Source organism: Suricata suricatta, chromosome 5 (assembly GCF_006229205.1).
Source record: "Suricata suricatta isolate VVHF042 chromosome 5, meerkat_22Aug2017_6uvM2_HiC, whole genome shotgun sequence".
NCBI lineage: Eukaryota > Metazoa > Chordata > Mammalia > Carnivora > Herpestidae > Suricata > Suricata suricatta.
This window is the reverse complement of record NC_043704.1, coordinates 121872972-121898518: the sequence shown is the minus strand read 5'-3', so window position 1 is coordinate 121898518 and position 25547 is coordinate 121872972. Positions and strand designations below refer to the sequence as shown.

The 25547-nt window shown below is 38.5% G+C and overlaps 1 protein-coding gene and 1 non-coding gene across 2 annotated transcripts in view; both read right to left on the bottom strand.

Annotated features, from left to right (window-relative positions):
• Positions 1–25524, bottom strand: part of PIK3CB (phosphatidylinositol-4,5-bisphosphate 3-kinase catalytic subunit beta) — a 168817-nt gene extending 143293 nt beyond the window's left edge. The window contains exon 1 of the mRNA XM_029940169.1: positions 25291–25524. The gene's annotated coding sequence lies outside the window, so the exon portion shown is untranslated. The remainder of the gene's footprint in view (positions 1–25290) is intronic.
• On the bottom strand, positions 17397–17500 carry LOC115293102. The gene has a single exon (XR_003909363.1). It is a non-coding gene; the product is annotated as a small nucleolar RNA U13 (small nucleolar RNA).
• Positions 25525–25547: the final 23 nt, after the last annotated feature.

Sequence of the window (25547 nt, the reverse complement as noted above, 5' to 3'; positions counted from 1 at the left end):
TTTAGAAGTTTTCAATCCCATGGGAATCCATTACTACTAAATAGATCAGTAAATTAATAAGCCAAAATAGGGTGTGGATACTATCAATATACACACATGGTGACAGGAACTTTTTTTTTTTACCATCTATAACCAAGACCCCAGCAACGCTCATCTATCTCACTGAAGTCTGTAGTGTGACCTTGTCCATTTGGTTTAAGTCATCAACCCAAGATCTCTAACACTAATCTTCTAGAGAACAGATATTTTCTCTATAATTCTATTTTCCTTCTCTTAGGTTGTGGGTCAACCTCTTCTCCCTTACTAGTTTTGGTATTAGGTACATATGTATGCATGTGTGTATACATGTGTATATATATGTATATTATTTCTCTAGTCTCTTCAGAACAAAAGCCTCACCTAAGGATTCTCATTCTTGTCTATGAGTCCACAGGTTAGACTTTTCTATTTGCCAGCAATTCACACTAACAACCAAGTTATGGTCTAATAAATAAGGGAATCTACAATAAGAAGGCATCCAGAGTTTGCCAGCCAATAGTATTTCCTCCTTAAACTAAAACAATGAGATAACCCATATCCTGAATTATTCTCCTAGATGAATTTATCATCCACCTCTCATTTACCTAAAATGTGAAACAGTATGGTATCTATGCAAATGCTGCTCATTCCAGCACCCTGATCATTAAGCCAACTCCTATGCACCTACACCAATTAAGGTGACTTGTTCTCTAGAGCCATTCCTAATTGCCCAAGACTCACTCCCATGCATGGGATCCTGCTGTGACCTTTGTGTATCTCATTTAACACAGTGCATTACAAATAGTAGTTTGCTTATCTTCCCTTCTGGACTGTGGATCCTTCAGGAAAAGGAAACAGTCATACTCATATTTATAACCCAAATACTCAGCAAGTGCCTTTATAAATGGCAGGTAATCAAAAGTGCTCACTGACTGAATTAAAGAAATTACACATGTACGCAAATTGTGAGCATGGCTGAAATCCCACTTAATGTTCTCTTAGTCCCAAAGGTATTTTTACTTCATTCAGTCCCTGCTTTGAAGGAAAGAGCAACTCCAATAACACTTTTCCTTACTGAAATCTATTAATATCCTAGATTAAAATAAAACAACTGAAAATATTATTTCAATCACTTCAAGAATGTTACATAAAACTAGGTTAAAAATGTGTCTATTAAAAGATAATAAACAGTTGATGGAGTGCTAAATTTTTATGACCTTTTGTTCATGTTTTGTTTTTAAGAAATTATGATATAATGACAGCAAAAAATAAGGATATATAAGAAGGTAGATTGGATTAAAGGGATCAGGTATTTCTCCACATTGTGTTTTAAACACTAATTTATACAAGTTTTCCCATATGGGTTGTCCCAAGTGGCCTAATGAAAAGAAAGCAGAGAACAAAATAATCAACTATTCCTATATATCCAAGAACTGTATGGCAAGTGTCTATAATATAGAATGAGCTTCCAAATTTTATCAAACAATGGTAAAAACTAGGAACTAGAGAGAAAAACAAATTTTAAAGATGCCTGTTTAAAAACTTCTGGTTAACCAGGAACCTATCCTCCAAATGCAAGAATTTCTATTTTCTACCAGAGAATGTTAAGGAACCGTAGACAGAACTAGGAAATACACAGAGGTATACTGATCCATGGATACACACATTGATATGTATTTCTGTGTCTATCTAAAAGCTTAGTAATTCACACTGATATCTCTAATTCCAATCCAACACCATATCATCATCCAATCCATATTTACAATTCCTTTTTCTATGTTTATTTATTCTTGAGAGAGAGGCAGAGTAAGAGCAGGGGAGGGTCAGAGAGAGAGGGAGACACAGAATCTGAAGCAGGCTCCACGCTCTGAGCAGTCAGCACAGGGCCCAACACAGGGCCTGAACCCACAAACTGTGAGATCATGATCTCAGCCAAAGTCAGGCACTAAGCCAACTGAGCCACACAGGTGCCCCTACAATTCCCTTTACCACAGTGATAAGTCTAACTCTTTATCTTCAATATATTGGTAAACACATTCAATCCTAAAATACATAAAGTAGTTATGGAATTTTTTTATAGTAGTTTATTGTCAAATTGGTTTCCATATAACACCCAGTGCTTCTCCCCACAAGTGCCCCCCTCCTTGACCATCACCCCCTTCTCCCCTCCCCCTCCCCCCTTCAGCCCTCAGTTTATTTTCAGTATTCAAGAGTCTCTCATGATTTGTGTCCCTCTCTCTCCCCAACTCTCTTTCCCCATCCCCCTCCCCATGGTCCTCCATTGGGTTTCTCCTGTTCTCCTGTTAGACCTATGAGTGCAAACATATGGTATCTGTCCCTCTCCTGGAATTCTTAATTCAAATCACTGTGAGCTTGTTTTGAGCTTGGGGTGTATAGTCAAATTCTGTGTTGTTAATTGGTTTAGTTTTTTATTCTCCCTTTCAATACGGTGGTTATTTATTAGAAGTCCAGTTAGGTTCATTTGTTTGTGTCTTTATTTCACTTGGGCTTTCTTTCTTTCCATCCTGATAGATTTTATGTATTTATTTTTAATTACGTTAAACATTCATATGGTTCTAAAAGTCAGACTTACACACAGAGACACACTCACAAAAGCATTCCTCTCTCCATCCCTACTACTTCTATTCTCATCCCCTTCACCCTTCCACACGGATTCCGCCCAAATCCTGTAGGAAACCAATCTCATTAGTTTCTGGCTTATCCTTTTTGTATTTATTTTGGCACCAATGCGCAAACACATATTTATATTCTTGTTTTCCTCTTTTCTTACATAAAAGGCTAACACGTTATAGTTATTCTTCTGCACTTTTTTCATTAACAGTATGCCCTAGAAATGACTTTACCAGTTCACAGAGATCTTCCTCATCCTTTTCTTACAAGTGCACTGTACTCCACTGTGTGGATGTACCACTGTTTATGGGTATTTATATTCTTTTCAATATTTTCACAATGGGACAATGTAAACTACTGACATCCTCCTGTTTCTCCCTTCAAGTGCCATCTCAGACACAACCAAAAGCAAACAAAAAAACTGACTCTACCTCTAAAACATACTAAACTCAACATTACCGTTGTTCCTGACACAGACCAAGTCATCATCAGTACTTCTTGGCTGTTTTGCTCCAACACCCTCCTAATTGGTCTCTCTGACTCTACTCTATCCTCTCTACAATTCATCTGTGCCAGAGCAACCCAAAACATACTTCACAGACCATGAATCAGGTAACTCCGATTCCTCGCTTAAAACCTTCCAAAAACATCCCGTTGTGACCTTAGCTGAGTTGTACCTGTAACCTGCAGAGACCCTATAGGATCTGATATCCATCAACCTCTGACCTCATCTTTCACTCTCTTCCTCATTCACTACTCTTTAGCCACACTGGTGTGCCTTCTGTTCCTCCCAAATTTGTTCCTTACTTTGTGCTTTTATACTTACTGTGCTTTCAGCTTCATATATTCTGCCCCAGGTTACCTGCCACCTTCTAACATTCATGTCTCAACCAAAAGTTATCTCTTCTAACAGGCTTTCTGTGTACTGCCACAGTTAAGCTATAACCTGGGTCATTTTAAACAACCTTATCACCTTCATAATTCTTGTTAGTACTTACAATTCTCATTTATTATTTACGTTTGTTTCTTCCACTGGAAAAGAAGGAAAGATAGACTTTAAGATTTTTTTTTAAGGTTTATTTGTTTATTTTAAAAGAAAGCGAGCATGATGCAAGGGCAGGGGTGGGGGGCCCAAACAGGCTCCAGAGTCAGTGCAGAGCCCAACGGGAGGCCCAAACTCACAAAACTGTGAGATCAAGACCTGAGCCAAAATCAAGAGTCAGACCTTAACCCACTGAGCTACTGAGGTGGCCCTAAGATTTTATTTTTAAGTAATCTCCACCCCCAAGGTGGGGTTTGAACTCATGACCCAGAGATCAAGAGTTGCACACTCCACTAACTAAGCTGCCAGACATCCAGGAAAGATAGCTTTTAATCCATACAAGTTTAACTTTATTATTTTTAAACTTTCTCTAAGTCTGAAATTATTTCAAATAATTCTCCAAGGAAGTGCCTATTCTGGACATTTTACATAAGTCGAATCATTAAATACTTTTGTGAATGGCCTCTTTCACTTAGCATTGTTTTCAAGGTTCATCCATGTTGGAGCATGTATAAACAGAACTGCACTCCTTTCCAAGACTGAATACTGCTCCACTGTATGGATGAGCTGCACATCATTACGCATTCATCAGCTGAAGGACATTTGGGTTGTTTCTACTTTTTGGCTACCATGAATAATGCTGCTTTGCATATTCATGTACAAGTCCTGGTATGGACATGTGTTTTCAGTTCTCTTGAGTATATACCTACAAGTAGAATTGCTGGGTCATATGGTAATTCTATACTTAACTTTCTGAGGAATTGACAAATTATTTTTCCAAAGTGGCTGCAGTATTTCACAATCCAACCAGCAATGTATGAGGGTTCTAACTCTACATGTAATACTTATTACTGTCCATGTTTTGATTATAGCCATCCTAGTGGTGTAAAAAGTGGTGTCTCTTATGTTTGATTTTCATTTCCTTAATGACTAATGACACTGAGCAATCTCTCATGTGCTTTTTAGCCATTTGTATAACCTCCTTAGAAAAATGTTTATTCAAACTCTTTGCCAAATTTTAAATTCGATTATTTAAATTTGTATTTTGAGTTGTAAAAATCTTCTTTATATATATTCCTTATCAGATATATCCTTTGCTAATATTTTCTCACTGGCCCTCTATCTGAATGAGGATTCATGTTTTCCTATCAACTTAATCACCTGGTTCAGAAGACCTCTATCACTATCAGCTTATAACCGTAACTAGCATATTAAAAACAATTTACAAAAATGTGGTATTACTGACAATGGTTGCTTGGAACCTACATTTTAAAGGAAACACAAAACTTCACTTAGGTAATATTAGGACTCAGAAGTCACAAATTACTAGTATGTTGGCAATGCTAAGCAGTAGTGTCCAGAATATTCTTTTTATATATAAAACGCTGATAGCCAATTTAACAAATCACACAAAATCAAAACCACAATCTTCCAGTAATCTCTTTATATTTAAAAACACATATATAGTAAAACAGCCTTCTAGAGTACTTCACATATAAGGACAGAAATGAACACATTTTAGAAACTATGACTACACAGGAGGAGGAACAAACTTCTCAATCTGACAAACACGACATTCAGTGATCCACCTTTTCCTGCCTATCTTCGGCAACTCCAACTTTACATCCCAGCTGGAACTTATTTAAACTAACTTGTAATTGAGCCCTGGTATCACCTCCTACAGAAAATCCTTCTTTGACCACCTTACTCTTGAGAACTAGTTTAAAATTTTCTAGTCCAGTGGTTCTCAAACTTTTTGGTTTCAGGTCCCCTTCATACTCTTAAAAATTATCAAGGACTCAGGGACACAGGGCAGGTTCAGTCGGAGGAGCATGCGACTCTTGATCTCAGAGTTGTTAAGTTCAAGCCTCTCCTCAGGTGTAGAGAATACTTAAAAAATACAATTTTAAAAATAAAATTATCAAGGGGCTCCTGTGTGGCTCAGTCAGTCAAGTGTCCAACATTGGCTCAGGTATGATCTAACAGTTCATGAGTTCGAGCCCACATCTGTGCTAATAGCTCAGACCTTGGAGCCTGCTTCAGAGTCTCCCTCTCTCTCTCTCCCTCTCTCTCTCTCTCTCCCTCTCTCTCTCTCTCTCTCTCTCTGCTCTCGCCTACTCACACTCTGATTCTCTATCAAAAATAAACATTAGGGGCGCCTGGGTGGCTCAGTAGGTTAAGCCTCCGACTTCAGCTCAGGTCAGATCTCACGTTTGTGGGTTCGAGCCCCGCACCAGGCTCTGTGCTGACAGCTAGCTCAGAGCCTATAGACTGCTTCTGGTTCTGTGTCTCCTTCTCTCTCTGCTCCCCGGCCCCCTCTCATGCTCTGTCTCTCTCTGTATCAAAAATAATAAAACATTTTAAAATTTTTAAAAAAATAAAAATAAAAAATAAACATTAAAAATTGTTTTAATTATCAGTTACTCAAAAGCTCTCATTTATTTAACTTAATATTTACTAAATATGAAGTTTAAAATGAGGATTTTAAAATAATTACCATGTAAAAATCAGTAAGATCTATTAAATGTTTACTTAAGACATTTTAAACATATTTTAACTTAAAAATCACATTTATCAAAACAAAACTTTTAGTGAAAAGAGTAATACTACTTTATATTTCTGCAAATCTCCTTAAATGTCTGGCTTAATAGAGGACAGCTAGATTCTCATCTCTGCTAATGTTTTCAGTGTATTGAGATATCACAAATTATATTGCCTCTGGAAAACTCCATCATATATTTGTAAGCAAATGACAGCAAAAAGATAAATAATGTCTTAAGTTATGAAAATAGATTTGACCTTACAGATGCCTGTGAGCCCAGGAATCACTCTGGTCCCCATACTTTGAGAACCACTGCTCCATTCTGTGCTCCCACAATTCTCTGTATTGGCTCTATCACTTGTTCTTACCATACATCAGAATTATCAGTTCATCTGTCTTTCTTTTTTTTTTTTTAACATTTATTTATTTTTAAAAGAGAGAGAGACAGATCATGAGCAGGGGAGGGAGAGGGAGAGACAAACACACAGAATCAGAAGCATTCTCCAGGCTCTGAGCTGTCAGCACAAAGCTCGACGCGGGGCTCAAACCCACGAACTGTGAGATCAGGACCTGAGCCAAAGTCAGACACTCAACCAACTAAACCACCCAGGTGCTCCTGTCTTAAAGTTCCTTAAAGCCATTAACCATGAGCCTTCGACTTTGCATCCCCAGTGCCTCACACAGCATATACCATAAATCCTCTCAATAAACACTACGTGAATAAATATTACTATCTGGGAAATATATAGTATATAGAAAAATACACACCTTAATATTAAAAAGTAAATGTGAATAAAGCAATTTTTCCATGACCAGTTCTTTAGCTAATAGAAATGCATAAGAGAAAAATCTTCCATTTATAACAATTCCAGGAGTTAGAATAAAGGATACATTCAGACCTGGTCTGACCACACTAGATTAGACCTTTTCAAAGTTCAGCCCTGATGGAACAAGGAAAGCAGATCCTAAAAAGTATCTTAGACTGTAAACAAATACCCACTGCTCCAGTCTTCTGACTAAATAAAAGTATCCACCTCTGTAACAAAACAATTTAACCACTATTTTTTAAAAAATGGGTGGGGAGGAGTGTTGGTATCAAGGTAGGGAGAGTGCCAGTGACTGATGACAAAGACTCAAACAGGTATTCTCAGCTTATTAATTTCCTTAAATTTTGTCAAGTTAGAATATGAAAAAATACATTTTCCTGTCTTTATCTGCATTGATTTTCAAAGCAATGCCACCTTACATTTTTATGAATGAACATCATCCTCCCAATCAAATTAAATACCAACATCACAACATTATTGAAGATAGGACACATATGTGTCTCTCACTTACACCTAGCCCAGTACCTTGATACTCAACCAATATGTCTAGGTTTGTCCATTAATTAGATATGTGAGTACTTGCACCAAGGAAAAAGAGATCCCTTTCCAGTAAGAACTAGGATGGGTTGGGCTGGGATGTCACACTAAGCAAGAAGACGAAATCCTCAGGAGGAATGGGGAAATTCAATGCAGAGCTAAAAGAGGCTGGGGCTCCAGGGGAGCAGCCTGCACACCCTAGAGTGATGGCCTCCTTCTCTAGGTCTGTACTCTAAATTGTAAAATAAAGCTCTAAAATGAGAGGCTCTTGGCCACACTTTTCAGGAAGTCTTGGTAGCTTGCATGCCCAAGAAAGCCCCAACCCTTGGCAGAACAAATCTGACATTCCAAAGGTCTGAATTTTGAGTGGAGTCAGCTCACTAGTATTCTTACTATTTATGACTATGTACTATTTATGAATACATGACTAGTATTCCATATATTGGCAAAGCATTCATTGTTAAATCGGTTACAACAAACAGATTAGAAATGTTACTACTTTTTCTATATAAGGAAATAGGAACAGAAGTAACCTGACAAACTACTTGACCTCTTCTGGAGAAAAAGTCATGTCATATTTTAGAAAATAATAGTCATCAAAATAATCTCCTAGCTCTTATAAAATTTTATAAAAGCAAAACTCTTACTTTTAGTAATTAAAATCACAAAACATTTGGGAACCTGGGTGGCTCAGTCGGTTAAGCGTCCAACTTTGGTTCGGGTCATGATCTCACAGTTTGTGAGTTAGAGCCACATGGGGGTCTGGGCTGACAGCTCAGAGCCTGGACCTGCTTTCAATTCTGTGTCTCCCTTTCTCTCTGCCCCTCTCCCACTCATGCTCTGTCTCTTTCTCTCAAAAATAAATATATTTGGGGGCGCCTGGGTGGCTAAGTTGGTTGAGCGTCCAGCTTTGGCTTGGGTCATGATCTCACAGTTCGTGGGTTCAAGCCCCGTGTCGGGCTCTGTGCTGACGGCTACCTCAGAGCCTGGAGGCTGCTTCAGATTCTGTATCTCCCTCTCTCTCTGACCCTCCCCTGCTCGCGCTGTCTCTGTCTCTCAAAATTAAATTTAAAAAATAAAAAAAAATTTTTTTAATTAAAAAAATTTTTTTTTATTTTTTTGCATTAGCAACACATTGTAAATAAACTGGTTCTGACCAGTACAAAGTCATTCACTTTGGCATAACCTTAGAATACTATTTCTAGAACCATAATATCATGGCACTATGACTGGTGCCCTAATTCAAATCTGATGCTGGGGCGACTTACAAGTACAACTCATTACTTGTAAAGTATTTGAGCCAGAATGTATACGAAGTAAAAAGTCAAGGCCATACTATCTAGAAGAGAAAACTAACAAACTAACACAAAATAACTATTAAATAACAGCATAAGATCAGACATATTTAGTGATTCCGTTTGACCAGAAGATAAAATCATAGGGGCCTTGACTTTGTGGCTTCCCATTACCTACTGCCTCCAGCTTGCACACAGCCATCCAAGCCATCTCCATCCTGGAATTCTCTTGGTGAAACCTGAAATGTTCCCAACAGTCTAAAATGTAATCCCTGTGGGACCACCTAGCTGGCTCAGTCAGTGGAATATGTGACTCTTAATCTTGCAGTTATGTGTTCAAGCCCCATATTGGGTGCAGAGATTACTAAAAAATAAAATTTAAAAAAAGGGTAATCCTTATCCCTCTGCCTGGCAGTCTAGTGTAAGCGATGAATTAGCAAGGTCAAGTTCTAGCTCCAGCTAATTGATTATTTGTCTAACCTTGGGAAAATTCCCTCTCAACTTTCATTTTCTTATTTGTAAAGTAGGACATTAAGCTATATGATCTTTAAGTCCATTTCAGCTATAAATTGCACTTGGTTGAGTCACTCGTACCTCAAAACTCCTCAGTTTTTGCTCTAGTCAAACTCTCCAAGCCTCTTCCTATAAGGTCCCACATGGCCCCTGCCTCCCTGTTGGATTCATCCTACACATTTGTTATCATATACCTCTGTCCCTCTCACTCTCTCCTCTAAAGCTATATGCAGCCTGCTTTCAGTAATCCCAAGATGCCAGCCTCCCTGCCACAGTGAGTCTTCCCATGTTCTGCACCGCCATATCCCACCTATTTTATGTCAGACCCAATGCTCCCTTGTTTAAAATAACAAATATTTCATAACATTCTCTTTACCACTTTGAAATTAAATTTATAGATAAGACAAAGGAAGCACAATTTTAAATAATTACATACATTTTTTACACAGAATACTGTTTTACAAAGGAAAAATAAAAGGGACATAATTTAGTACAAAATAATACATACACTAGGGGCACCTGAGTAACTCAGTTCATTATGCATCCGGCTCTTGATTTTGCCTCAGGTCTTGAGCTCATGGTTCTTGGTGGAGTTCGAGCCCAGCGAGGAGATCCACGCTGTCAGCGTGTGGAGCCCACCTGGATTCTCTCTTTCTCCTCCCTCTCTTTGCCCCTCCCCTGCTTGCTCACATGCCCTCATTCTTGAAAGTAAATAAACTTAAAAATATGTATTTATATATGCGCACATACACACAAATAGCAAATACCCTGGTATAATTATATCAGAAGGGAGAGGAGCAGCGTAGTACTATGTTTTCCATAACAAACCTTGGAGGACTATTTGACCATTCAAAATGAACATATGAAAGTATAAGCCTGATGTATAAAAACAAAAACTAGAAATCAAAAAACCTGAGTGCCAGTAACAACTCTGCCAGTAATAAGCCTAAAATCACTCCCAAGTCTTTTTTTTTTTTTTCAAGTTTCCATTTAAGTAATCTCTATACCCAGCGTGGGGCTGGAACTCAGGACCTTGATATCCAGAGTCCAGTCAGGCGCTCCCCCCTCCTTTTTTTTTTTTTTTTTTTTTTTACTGTCACTTCACCTGAATGGCCTCGAATGAAGCTCCAGCCTGGATGAAGAGTGCACACACAGTTGGCACAGTCACTGTATGCACTGTATGGCTATCAAACAGGTGGAACTCCACGCTTACTTCAACCAGCAGCTCAGCTAGGATCTGTTTATATAAGGCTTCTGTGTTACTCCTTGTATGATAAAAGGGACGGTGACAGTTTCTTATAAAACTAAACATGTAATTACCAAACAACTCAGTAACTGCACTCTTGGGCATTTATCACAGAAAAGGGAAAAGTATTTGGTTCACACAAAAAAAATAAATGTTCATACTTGCTTTATTTGTAATAGCCCAAAACTGAAAACAATCCAAATCCAATCTAAGCAATCCAAAAAAATGAAGCCAAATGGAGACACAAAACAAACAAACCACTTCACAAACTAACCTGTTTCTAAAAGACAACACATCAGAGTTAAATGTTTGTTTAAGCCTCATAAGTTAACTGAGAAATCATTCTTTAAAATGTACGCATGGCACGGGGCACCTGGGTGGCTCAGTAGGTTAAGCGGCTGACTCTGGCTCAGGTCATGAGCTCCTCTTTCAAGCCCCGTGTCTTTGGGTTCTGTGTTGACAGATTGCTCAGAGTCTGGAGCCTGCTCCCTCTCTCTGCCCTTCCCCTACTTGTGCTCTGTCTCTCTCTCCCTCCAAAATCATTAGACATTAAAAACAGAAATTTTACAAAAATGTTTTATACACACATGGCAAAATACCTGAGATTAAAGTAAGGCAACTCAAGGTGTTCTGTGAAACTCTGTGGGAAACTAGTCTGGACTGGCTTTCAGGACAGAAGTACTCTGAATATGAAACTCTCTCTTCTACAACACTCCAATTCTACATCTAATTTACCTCTGTCCTTAATTTAGGTTCAAGTGTAGATATTATACACAGTATTAGCTCAAAGAAATGTAAGATACAAGAGGGATTAAGAAAAAACATGAAAAGTAAAATCTAGGTGTAATTTCCAAATTTTGCTTAATTTATCCCATAGTTTCCAGCTCCTTTTAAAATTCTTGCCAAGGATACTAACAGCTAAACTCACTTTGTTTTCTTTTAATGTTTTATTATTGCTGTTGTTGTTTGAGAGAGAGAGGACACACATACATAAGTGAGGAAGGGGCGGAGAGAGAAAGAAAGAGAGAGAAAGAGAGAGAGAGAGAGACAGAGAGAGAGAGAGAGAGAGAGAGAATCCCAAGTAGGCACCACACTGTCAGAGTCTGACACAGGACTGTGAGTGAGATCACGACCTGAGCCAAAATCAAGAGTCAGAAGTTTAACCAACTGGGCCACCCAGGTACCACTAAACTCACTTTAAAATTTACATCATTTCCTTCTCTCTAACAATACTTTTACAGTTTAATAAATATGTAACAAAATGTTAACCACCAAATGATACACAGAAAGAAAACCCAGGGCATGGTTAATCTCCTGATTAACAACCATAATACTTAGTAAATCACATTTATTAATGAAATTTAAAAAGAAAATAGAAGTAGTCAGCACAAAAAAGTACTGATATATGTTATAGTATGGATGAACCTTAAAAACATTATGCTAAGTGAAAGAAGCCAATCACAAAAGACTGCATAATAGGCACATCTACCGAGATAAAGTAGATTAGCCATTGCTTAGGGCTAGGGCATGGATGGGACTGAACAATGATAGCTAAAAGATTTCTTCTTACACTGATATAAAATTTTCTAAAATTGATTTATGTATTGGAGTATCATAAAAACTACTAAATTGTACACTTTCAATGGATGAATTGTATGGTATGTAATTATATAATTATATAACACACACATATATGTATAATCAACAAAGCCATTGTCAAACAAATTGAGCAAGAACTCTCACCACTTTTAAAAAAAAAAAAATGTTTATTTTGAGAGACAGTGTGTATGCACAAGCACATGCATGCGCTCCAGTGGGGAAAGTCAGAGAAAGGGAAAGGGAGAGGAAGGGGGAGGGAGAAGAAGGGAGAGGGAGACAGAGAGGGAGAGACAGGAGGAGAGAGAAGGAAAGAAAGAGAATCTCAAGCCGGCTCCATGCTGCAGTGCAGAACCCAACATGGGGCATAATCTCATGAACCATGAGATCATGATCTGAGCCAAAACCAAGAGTCAGACACATAACCAACTGAGCCACTCAGGCACTACACACCACTTTTAATCAACATTGTACTGGAACTTCTAGCAATGGCAATTAGACAATAAAAAGAAATAAAAGGCATCCAAATTGGGAAGGAATAAGTAAAACTGTCACTATTTGCAGATGACATGATAGGATATTTTAAAAACTCTGAAGACTTCATAAAAAAAACTATTAGGACTGACAAATTCAGTGAAGTTGCAAAATACAAATCAAGATATAAAAATCTGCTGCATTTCGATACACTACCAACAAAATAGCAGAAAGGAAAACTCAGAAAACAATCCCATTTACAAGTGCATCAAAAAGAATAAAATAACTAAATTCAGGAGCACCTGGGTGGCTCAGTCAGTTAAGCATCCAACACTGGCTTCGGTCATGATCTCGTGGTTCAAGGGTTTGAGCCCCACGTCAGACTCTGTGCTGACATCTCAGAGCCTGGAGCCTGCTTCAGACTCTGTGTCTCCCTTTCTCTCTGCCTGTCTCCTGCTCGTTCTCTCTCTCTCTCTCTCTCTCTCTCTCTCTCTCAAAAATAAATAAAACATTTTTTTTAAATCACTGAATTCTAGTCCTGAAGCCAATACTACACTATCCGTTAACTGGCATTTAAATAAATAAATAGGAATAAATTTAACCAAAGAGGTGAAAGAACTGTACTCTAAAAACTATAAGACACTGAGAGAGAAAAAATAAATCAAAGATGACACAAATAAAAGAAAAGATACACCGCTCACAGACTGGAAAAAATACTGTTAAAATGTCCAAACTACCCACAGCACTCTATAGATTCAACGCAATACCTATCAAAATACCAATAGTTTTTTTTGAAGAACTTGAACATTTGTAAAGTAAAACAAAAACCCAAATAGCAAAGGCAATCTTGACAAAGAACAAACTGGAGGTATCACAATCCCAGTTTTCAAACTATACTATAAAGTTATGGTAATCAAAACAACATGGTACTGGCACATAAACAGACATACATCAATGGAATAGAACAGAAAGCCAAGAAAAAAAACCCATACTTACATGTTCAATTAATTAATTAACCTACATCAAAGAAGGCAAACATATACACTGGGGAAAAGATACTCTCTTCAATGAATGGTGCTGGGAAAAGTGGACAGCTAACATGCAAAAGAAAAAAACCTGACCACTTTATTACACCATACTCAAAAATGAACTCAAAATGGATTAAGGACCTAAATGTGTGACCTGAGACCATAAAACTAAACTTAAGTAGGGGTGCCTGGGTGGCTCAGTTGGTTGAGCCTCCTGCTTCGGCTCAGGTCATGATCTCACGATTTGTGAGTTCAAGCCTCGTGTTGGGCTCTCTACTGACAGCTAGCTCAGAGCTTGGAGCCTGTCCTCAAATTCTGTGTCTCCCATACTCTGGTTTCTCTTCAGATTGCATAAATCTTTCGCCTTTTACAAATTCTGTGTCTCCCTCTCTCTCTGCCCCTCCCCTGCTCATGCTATCTCTCTCTCTCTCTCTCTCAAAAATAAATAAAACATAAAAAAAAAAAAACCCTAAACTTAAGTAGTAATCTCTTGGACATCAACCTTGGCAATACTTTTCTAGATCTGTCTCCCCAGGCAAGAGAAACAAAAGCAAAAATAAACCACTGAGACTACATCAAACTAAAAAGCTTTTGCAAAGCAAAGGAAACCATCAACAAAACAAAAAGGACAACCTAAAGAATGGGAGAAGAGATCTGCAAAAGACATATCTGATAAGGAATTAATATCCAAAATATATAAAGACGGGGCACCTGGGTGGCTCAGTTGGTTAAGCATCCAGCTTTGGCTCAGGTCAGATCTCACGGTTCATGGGTTCGAGCCCTGCGTCGGGCTCTGTGCTGACAGCTAGCTCAGAGCCTGGAGCCTGTTTCAGATTCTGTATCTCCCTCTCTCTCTGACCCTCCCTTGCTTGCTCTGTCTCTCAAAAATAAATAAAAAGCATTAAAAAAAATTTAAAAAACAATATATAAAGAACATGGGGCTTCTGAGTTCAACTCCCATGTTCATGGGATGAGTTCATGGATGAGTTCAAGCCCCATGAGTTCAAGCAGAGAGCTTACTTTAAAATTTTTTTGAAAACTAAAAATTAAATATGTATAAATATATGTATACATATATATATATATATTCACACACATACATAAAGAACTTCTATAACTCAACACCAAAAAACAAACAATCTGATTAAAAATGGGCAGAAAGATGTACCTGGCTGACTCAGACGATAGAGCATGTGACTCTTAGTCTCGGAGTTATGAGTTTGAGTTCCACTTTTTAGGTGTACAGATTACTTAAAAATAAAATCTTGGGGTGCCTGGGTGGCTCAGTTGGTTAAGCATCCATCTTCAGCTCAGGTCACATTCTCATGGCTAGTGAGTTGGCTTTTTTTTTTTTTTTTAAGAGAAAGAAAGAGATCATGGGCAGGGAAGAGGGGGAAAGAGGGACAGAGGGGAAGGGAGAAAGAGAAAGAGAATGAATATCTTAAGCAGGCTCCATGCTCAGCACAGAGCACAACACAGGGCTTCATCCCACAACCCTGGGATCAAGACCTGAGGTGAAATCAAAAGTCAACATTCAACTAAATGAGCCATCCAAGCACCCCTAAAACTACATACTTTCTAACTATAAAACCAAGGCAAAAGCAAAGCTTTTTATACATTCAAAACAAAGGCATACTGCATCAAATAACTAATTTATTTTTTTAACATTTATTTGCTCATGTATTTTCAGAGAGAGAAACAAGAGAACAAGAGCAGGGGAAAAGCAGAGAGAGAGGGAGAGAATTCCAAACAGATTCTGCACTGCCAAAGCAGGAGCCCAACACAGGCTCAATCATGACCTGGGCTGAAATCAAGAGTCAGACACTTAATCAACTAAGCCACTGGCACCCCAATTTTTTTTTTAGCTCTTAACTTTTACAATAAAACTAGGCCATACCTGTATCAACTTATTTAAGAGTAGTTAGAAAAATAAAGTTAATGGTTGAGAGGTGGGGGGGAGGATAAGTAAAATAAAGGGATTAAAAGATACAAATTTCTAGTTATAAAATAAGTCAAGGAAGTAAAAAATACAGCAAATGGAATACAATCAATAATACTGTAATAACATTGTTTGGTGACAGATGGTGACTACACTTATCATGGTGAGCAGTGAGTAATGTACTGAATTGTTGAATCAACAGATATATACCTGAAACTAGTATTTCAATTTAAAAAAAGGTTAAAGGTTAAAATGAGCAGAAAATTGCATCCTGTTTCCAAATACTACACAGCTACTGTAAGATGAAGGTGGTGACTATTATACTAAAAAAATACAACACTTTAAACTTATATCATCTCTTTCAACCTTCCTCTGAACAACTTAAAAAATAAAGAACCAAGTGAGGCAATCAGTTAAAAATATAAATTCTAGGGGCGTCTGGCTGGCTCAGCCGGTGGAGCACATGACTCTTGATCTCGGGGTTATAAGTTCAAGCCTTATGTTGGGTGTTGGTAGACATTACCTAAAAATAAAATCTTAAAAGAGAAAAGAAAAGGAAAGGAAAGATAAATGTAAATTCTAGAGTCAGACAGATCTGAGTTTGAAACCTGACTCTTCTCAAACCATGTGATGCTTGGCATGATAACATCCCCCAAAGCTTCAGTTTCCTTATCTCTTAAGCAAGGATATCAGTACCTTCATTACAAGTTTGCTATGAAGATAAAATCTAGGAAGGGCATGTAGCATAACATGGCATAGAAGTAGGCATCCAATAAATGTTAACTATTACTATAGTCTCTTCCCATATAGTAAGCACAAAGAACAATATCTTTTTTTTCCTCTCCCCTTATTTTCAAAACATTTTATTTTATCGGAATTTCATATGATACAAAAACTATTACATATTTGAACATATCAAATAGAAGGCTCTTTCCACTCTTTGGGCCAACCTTCCTTCAGAAGCAAAAGAGCGGTTTTTCTAAGGGGCTACATGGACAGCCACAACTTTAAATAACAAAAATAAAATAAAATAAAAGGAGGGGCACCTGGCTAGTGCAATTGGTGAGGCAGGTGACTCATGATCTCCAGGTTGAAATCTGAGCCCATGTTGGCCTTGAGATTACTTGAAAAAGAAAAAAAGAATGAAAAAAAAGAAAAGGAAGGAAGAAAGAAAAAAGAAAAGAAAGCAAATAGGTAGATGACAATATACAGAATTAAAGAAATCATGAATTCTTCACAGGTTAATGATAAAATAACTGTTGTTGGCTGGCATGGCATACATAGGTACCATACACAAACACAGTAGACAATCCTTGTAGGTAGAATCAGGTCCTAAAACCCAGAAGGATATCAATTACTTGGGGAAAATATTAATAATAGAATGGTGGGTAAAGTATATTAATATTTAAGACAACCAATGGTTTTCAATGAAAATGTGGAAGTTTCACAACCATCAAAAAAAAAACCCAAAAATAAAATAATTTCAATTGATCACAACTTTGTCAAAACAACCACCATCTATTTACTCCTATGGATGTTTCCTTAGGCTCTCCAGCAAAAAATAAGCGTATTAAGAGAATCTCATATGGCCATCCCCAGGATACCCACCCCCCAAAATTTATCTATAATGAATCCCAAATAAGGGGAATAATACCTATATATCATATATATGTATCTAGTTGGTAAATATAGATCCTTTTTCCCCCCACGTCAGACAGGCAGTGTGCCAAGGTCTTAACAAGATTTAAGGGAAGCACATGTCACACAACAGTGTGAACACCCAATCATCACGCTTATGAAATACAAAAGGATCAGGAACCTACCTTTTTTAAAATATACAACTGTAGACGTAAGTTTTAGCTAACAAATTATAATTTTTGTTCAGATAACATAACAGCAGCAATTTATAATGATTTATAAAGCTAAAGGAAAACACTGCTTTTATTAGTATCTAAATACAAGACCTAAATCAATAGTTCAAGAATACACAATTGTAGGCAGCCATTATCTGCCCACGGTCCTGTCCCCATGCTTTAATAAAAACACATTTTTGCACCAAAAACAAACAAAAAAAAGAATACACAATTTTAAATGACCATATTTTAACGATTTAATAGAAATTTATTACTGTGTAGGTAATTTGTCAGAAGTAGTAGTGAGGGGCCTGGCTACAAAAACTGAGCATCTCAGGGGCGCCTGGATGGCTCAGTCTGCTAAGCATCCCACTCTTGGTTTCAGCTCGTGTCATGATCTCAAGGTTTTTGAGTCTGAGCCCTGCATGAGGCTCAGAACTGACTGTGGGGAACCTGCTTGGGATTCTCTCTCCCTCTCTCTTTGTCCCTCCCCTGCTCATGCGCTCACTCGCCAGCTCTCTCTCTCTCAAAATAAACTCAAAAAAAAAAAATCACTATTTCAAACTGCAGTTTTTCAGTTTTGAAAATTGTCGAAAGATTAAATTTTAAATAAGCATTAAAGAAAACTTCAAACTGCATTAAACTTACAATTCTGATGGCCTGAAATACTCATTATTTAAATCATTAAAGCTTGGTCATTTAAACTAGTAAAGAGCAAAAGTCTCAAAATGGAGTTTGACCTCTTTGTTGACAGTCACCTCAAATTTCTTTCGATGGCTCAGCAGGTAAGGAATTCGTGGAATTTAGGTCTTCGAGGTCTAGTAAGCACTGTGGTTAAACCACCCAGTCAACACCAAATTATGTAGGGCAATGCCTGTTCATTACCTAATTCTGTTGACCCCTCCCATCCTTTCACTCCTTCACTCTTGCCAATACTTCTATATGGTAGGAGATAGATATGTAATTAGTAAATATTACAGTTATTAGAAATGCAAGGAAAAACTATCGTCAGGAATGTGGTTAAACTGCAGTTATATAAAGTTTCTGGATTACTACTCATGGATTTCTTTTAATCCACATAATCCTCCTCCTGAAGGCATGGATAATCAGGATTGAATTTCCCTTGAAGGCAAGTAAGCATTTGCCTGGTGGTCTCCCAAGTGATTCCAGCACCAAGGGAAGACAAGCTACAGTCAGGAACAAGCATGTCAGTTCTGGCAAGTTTGCAGGAGAGAACTGGGAGCTACAGAACTGGCTCTAGCAATACCACAACAGAGGGGACTGTCCAGCAGCAAACACACCCAGTTAAAGAGTCAAATGATAAGAACTTCAAGCAGCTGCTTTAAACACCGCAGGAAATAAGGAGTTATAGGTATACACTCCAGATGAAGACATGAGTGAAAAACAGATCCTGAAGCCAGGATTCAGGGTAAAGATTTGTGAATTTTGTAAGGAAATGATGGAGGTTTTACATTATTAACAGCTTTAGACTGAAACTAATATATAGGATAAATGAAAGCTACATTTGCAACATACCACTGTTATACAGATAGCATATCCTCCCCTCAATCCCTAGGAAAGTTGAATAGCTAAAAACTTTAAGTGCCAGGAAAAAAACGGATAGGCTAGAGAGAAGTTACAGAAAAAAAAATGAGACTTCATAACATAGTCTTTGGCAATTATTAATCTCTCGCTAAGCCTGCAAGAGCAGTTAATGGAAGTCTAGATTTACCAGAGAGATGAAAGGATATGTGATGCCATCCATTATTATCACAGATTCAGCCCCAAAATTCTTTGTTAGATGGTCCCTATTATAAGCTGACACTATGGGATACGCCTCATTTGACAGGTTTCAGAAGTTCTATCATAATTTTCTAATTTAAAGCCTTTAGAAATATGCCTCCATCTACAAGGATAATTCATTTATTGCACATTGAAAACTGGAATTATCTCATTGATAATTCCAAAAGAAAACCAACAATTAAGGTGATCAGTTATCCATTCATTCCAGTTCTAACATATTCTATCCATGAAAACTTTTCTCTTTAAAAACCAAATAAGGGCCCCTGGGTGGCTCCGTCCGTTAAACATCCGACTTAGGCTCATGTCATGATCTCATAGTTCATGAGTTCGAGCCGTGCATCAGGCTGACAGCTTAGAGCCTGGAGCCTGCTTTGGAGCCTGCTTTGAATTCTGTCTCCCTCTTTCTTCCCCTTCCCCACTCACCCTCCATCTCTATGTCTCTCTCTCTCTCTCAAAAATAAATTTTTGGGTTTTTTTTTTATTATTTAATCTTGAGAGAGAGAGAGAGAGAGAGAGAGAGAGAGAGAGAGAGAGAAAGCAGGAGTGGAGGAGGGGCAGAGAGAGAGAGAAGGAGACACAGAATCGGAAGCAGGCTCCAGGCTCTGAGCTGTCAGCACAGAGTCTGATGTGGGGCTTGAACCCACAAACTGTGAGATCATGACCTGCAGCAAAGTCGGCTGCTTAACCAATAGAGCCACCCAGTCACCCCAAAAATAAATATTTTTAAAAATTAATTAATTAAACCCAAGTGCTAAGAATGAGAAGGGAGAGGACTATAAAGGAATAGCACAAGGGAATTATTTGGGGTACTGGAATTGTTCTGTATACTGTTAGTGGTGGTTATAATTACAAAAAACTACGCATGTGTCAAAACTCAGGAATGGGGTAACTGGGTGGTTCAGTTAGTTAAGCATCAGACTCTTGATTTTGGCTCAGGTCACAATTTCAGGGTTTGTGAGATCTGAGCCCCCATGTTAGGCTCTGTGCTGAGAGCACCGAGCCTGCTTGGGATTTTCTCTCTCCCTCTCTCCCTGTCCCTCCCTGGCTCATAGTCTTTCTCCCTCAAAATAAGTAAATAAACATTCAAAAAAAATCACCTCAGGACCGTATATGAAAACACTGAGGTTTGACAAACCAAGAAATAGACTTTTTTTAATTACAGAGAGCAAACTGATGGTCACCAGAGGGGAGGTAGGTGGGAGATGGGTGAAATTAAGTGATAGGGAATAAAGAGTATACTTATCACGATGAGCACTAAGTAATGTATAGAACTGCTGAATCATTTATACTGCACACCTAAAACTAATATAACACTGTACATTAACTGTACTGAAATTTTTTAAATTATTTTTAAAAATTAGAGTTTTACTGTATATAAAATCCTTTAAATTCAATGACATCCCCTTTCAAAAATGCCTTTTTATCAAAATCTCTTTAGTCATCTAAAAAAATAAGTCTTAGGGCACCTGGGTAGCTCAGTCAGTTGAGTGTCCAACTCTTGATTTCAGCTTAGGTTGCGATCCCAGGGTCCTGGGATCTAGCCCCATATCTGGCTCCATGCTGATTGTGGATAATATAGTAATAATTAATAAATTTTAATGTTTAAAATATTTATATAAAGGTTTATTATATATTTATTGTATATTATACATTATATTAAATTATATCTTTATATTAAATATATAAAAATAGTTCTTATTTATATAATAATAAGTCTAGTGAAAAAGGTCTAAATTAGAGACACCCAATCTGCATTATCGGAGAAACTAGAACAAACACACTATACACACCCAACCATACACCTAATCCCTTTCATTTTCTCTCTCTCAACTAGAAGCTTATGACTCAGAACTATTTAATAGGGATATGATAACATAAAGGCTACTATGGAATCTATAAAAGAACAACAACTTAAAAAGGAAGTGCACCAGTCTGGAGCCATGATAAAGAGAAAGCTAGAAAATGTAACAAGACAGACCCTGATGAGGAGAAGAAAGGCCTCTTCAAGAAAAGGATAGTTTTCTCTCACATAGCATTACAGCAGACTAATATTAAACTACTGAAGGCTCATAAGCACTCCTTAGAAAAAGAGCCCACTCCAATCAGGGAATGGAGGGACAGTGAGCAAGAGGGTAAAAATCCAAGTGCTAAAATTTGGGGAAGACATTGAGAGAGAGGTAAGAAACAGTGATAAGGGAAGCTGTCCCACACAAGCCAAAAAAAACTGATGATATTCTCATCTATCTTCCTTTTCTTCTCCTCTACTAAATGTCAAGTCAGCATTATTCTTCTAGTCTAGGCTTTTCTCCTCCAATGTTATTTTTTTCTCTATATTTCTACCTTGACAATGGAATTATACACTTTTTTTAATGTTTTATTTGTTTTGAATAAGAGTTCGAGTGGGGGGAGGGCAGAGAGAGGGAGAGAGAGGGAGAAAAGGGGAAGGGGCAGGAGAGAGAGAGAGCGAGCAAGCGAGCGAGCGAGCGAGCGAGCGAGCAGGCTCCCAAGCAGGCTCCATGCTTTAAAAATGTTGAAAAAACAAAGCAACGAAACTAAATGTTAAGGATTTATCCTCAAGATACGATAATTCCAAATTAAATGGTTGAAAGGATGGATACACACATACATACATACACACACACACACACACACACACACACACACAGGAGCAGGGGTCTCAACATTTGTTTTTTTTTTAATAGTGTAATTGAAATAAAAACACCTGTTCTCTACAAAAATTCCAACTGCTACCCTACAGGATTTGGTATGCAATACTAAATGAAACTACCACATTCTAGAACCAATCCTCTCAAGACCAAAATTCAATGTCTCAAAAGAACAAAACAAGCCTGGAAAACCTTGTTTGGTTCCTTATTTACAAAAATACTAATGAACCAGTACACAATGAATAAAAATCACATTTGTTGTTATCACTGGCTTAATGTCTAGCCTTTTCAAGAGGTACAGCACCCCTTAACCAAGACTGAGGAATAAGGATGCCTAACAGAATAACTGTTACTTGCACAAATCTGCAACCAAAAAGGAAGTTATGGTTTGTTCAGCACATGTCGAACCTGTAATCAAAAGGCTGACTTATTTCATTCACACATTCATTTGTTCAACATTATTTAAATGTTCTAGGCACTATTCTGGCTACCAAGAATACCAATAGGGAAGACGGAGAAGATCCCCGCCCTCAGAGAGTTTAGAGTATGCTGGAGAAAAAGAAAAAAAAGCCATAAAAAATAAGAAAATAAGCAAGATAATAGTGGATAATGCAGGTAAAGAGTATGGATTTACCCCCGAAGCAGGCCAGTGAGTAAAGATCACTCTGACTACTGTTTGAAACAGGAAAGCAAGACCAGAGGCAAGAGACCAAGTAAGAAGCTACTGCCCAAGAACTGGGTTGGTGACAATAAAAACAAAGAAGTAAATATACCTGAAACGTATTTTGGAGGTAAGGGTTTGCTGAAGGACTGATTATGGGGGGAAAGGGGGCACAATGAGGCAAAGGGACGAATTAAGAATAACCACCAGATTTTTCACTTGAGAGTGGAAAAGGAGGGCAGATGGGTACTGAGGAAGGAACAGGTTGAGAAACAGAAATCAAGAGCTCCACTCTGAATATGTTCAGTTTTGGATGCCTATAGACAAATGAAGTTACCACAAAGGCAGTGAAAGAAATCTGAAGTTCAGGACTGGAGATAAAAATCTGAGTGTCGGGGCACCTGGGTGGCTCAGTCAGTTCAAAGTCCAACTCTTGATTTCAGCTCAGATCACAATCTCACAGTTTCTGAGATCAAGCCCCGCATCAGGCTGACGGACAGCATGGAGCCTGCTTGGAATTCTGTCTCTCCCTCCCCCCTGGCTCACACTCTCACTCATTCTTTCAAAATAAATAAATAAACATTAAAAAAAAATCTGAGAGTCAACAGCACATTGACAGTGGACATGATAAGATCACCTGGAGAGAGCGCAGGTAGAAAAAAAGGACAGGGAATATAGTCAGTGATACTGTAATAGTGTTGGATGGCAACCGATGATAGTTACACTTGTGAGCATAGCGTAATGTATACACTTGTCGGATCACTATGTGGTACACCTGAAACTAATGTAACATCATGTGTCAACTACATTCAAAAACAATTTTTTTTTAAGAAAAGAAAAAAGCAGAGGGAATGGGGGCCCTGGGCTGGCTTAGGCAGCATAGCATGTGACTCTTGATCTGGGTCATGAGTTCAAGCCTGCATTGGGCACAGAGCTTACTTTAAAAAACAAACAAACAAAAAAACAAAAAACATTGAGGGAATGGCTTGGAAGCACTAAGGCATTAGGATATTCTGAATTCAGGAAGAGAAGAAAAAATCAACAAGAGAGAAAGACAGGGAAGAGAAGGAAAACTATAAAAGTGCAGAGGGCAGTATCCTGGAAGGTTCTTCCACGTAATGTGATTCACTAGTCCACCACCACCCTCCCAAACCTTATGACACACACCCACTCAAACTCTATAAATAAAAAGACTAAGGCACAAAAAGACTGACATGCCCAAAGCCCCAGCCATAGGGACCCTTTAACAAAGCAAGATGTGACTTCTGTCCCCTGGCCTTTTCACAGCAACTAGCACAGCAGTGCTTCTACTGTCAGGTTCCCCAGTCTAGTTAGACAAGAGGAAAGATCGGTTTAGGAGGAACGTAACTTAGATTACAAGGTTGAATCTGAATTTTCTTTTATGTATTTTGTTCACATTCAAAAGTAAGTTGATTCGAAAGCCTTTATGGATGAGTCTCTTTAAAAAGTAGGAAACACAGGAGAGAGGTGCAAAGTGGCAATAAATTAAAAGCCAACTCCATTTTCTACACTTCTAAAAAACACTATGAAGGTCAAAGATCTTCATCAGAGTATGAATCAGGGAGTGTAAAACAAAGTTTTTGTTGTTAGTCATTTTTGCTTTAGTGGATACAATTTCAATTTTTAAAGTTTAAGATATTTTACTTGTTTCTCCATTTGCCTTCTGAAACAAAGATCTTTATCCTGACCACTCTCTCTTACGCTACATCATGACTTAAACAGTTCTGCTTTTACCATAAAAACCTTAGTGTGGCATAAAAATCCCCAAATGATTAATGAACTGCTGAGAATCCTGACTCGGAGGAGATGATTTTATTAGGAATCACATTTCCAAACATTCATTCACTGCTTCAAAATAAGTACTCATCTAATTTAATTATCATGACTTCACCAGACACTAACACTGCCCACAATGATGTTTACAAAGCACCTGTCACTCCCTTCGGATGTAGCAATGCAAAAAAGGAGTCTGTTTCCATATTCCTCGTGTGTTTATACTCTGTAACAAGTGACAGTTAAGTGTGACTTAAGATTAGTTCAACTGCAAAGCACTTCCAGTCAGTGTGTCCCACCATATTCCATCCTAAGCGAATCCTAATATTCTTTCGGTCTTATTTCAACAATTGCCACTCAGCACTTCAGACAGGTAGCCCAAGTCAGCCTTAGCAAGAAAGAGACTACAAGATTGGAGTATGGGAACTATAGGATTCCACTATGGCCACCGTAAGAGAACGGACTGCAACATTAGGCAATTCCAGGGAAGGTTATTGCAACACCAGAGCAGTTTGTAAATAAATGTGCCCCCAAACGTACACCCGCAGCCTGGAATCAGCAACAGCTTCGAGATAAGATGCACCAGGGTTGCTCCTAAAAGCCTACCACTTACCGAGCGCTGGCTGACCGGTCATGCACATCATCCTGTCCTGGCCTCAAAACAACCCTGTGAAGTACGTGTTATTATTCCCATTACCAAATCGGGGCACTTGGGCCCAAGGTCCCAGGGTTGGTCAGCGGAGGCGCTGGAATTTGAAAACACGCCCGTACCCCAAGAGCCCAGGATCCCCACCCCTAATATGCACTTCTACACAAAAAAGGCACCTGAGGGTGGAGAAGCCGCGGGGACGTCCTCAGAGGCGGAGGAGAGACAGGGCGAGGGCGCCGCCTCTCCAGAAAGGGCCCTTCAGGAACGCCACCCAAAGCGCCAGCTGCCCGGGGCGCCCGGTCGCGTCTCGGCCGCCCGGTGGCCAGGAAGCGCCGCTCACCTAAGAGAGCCCCGGGAGGGCCGCAGGCGAGCGAGGCGCCCCCGCAGGCCGGCGGGCGGGTGTCCTCCGCGACGGCAGGAAGCGCGCCGCGGG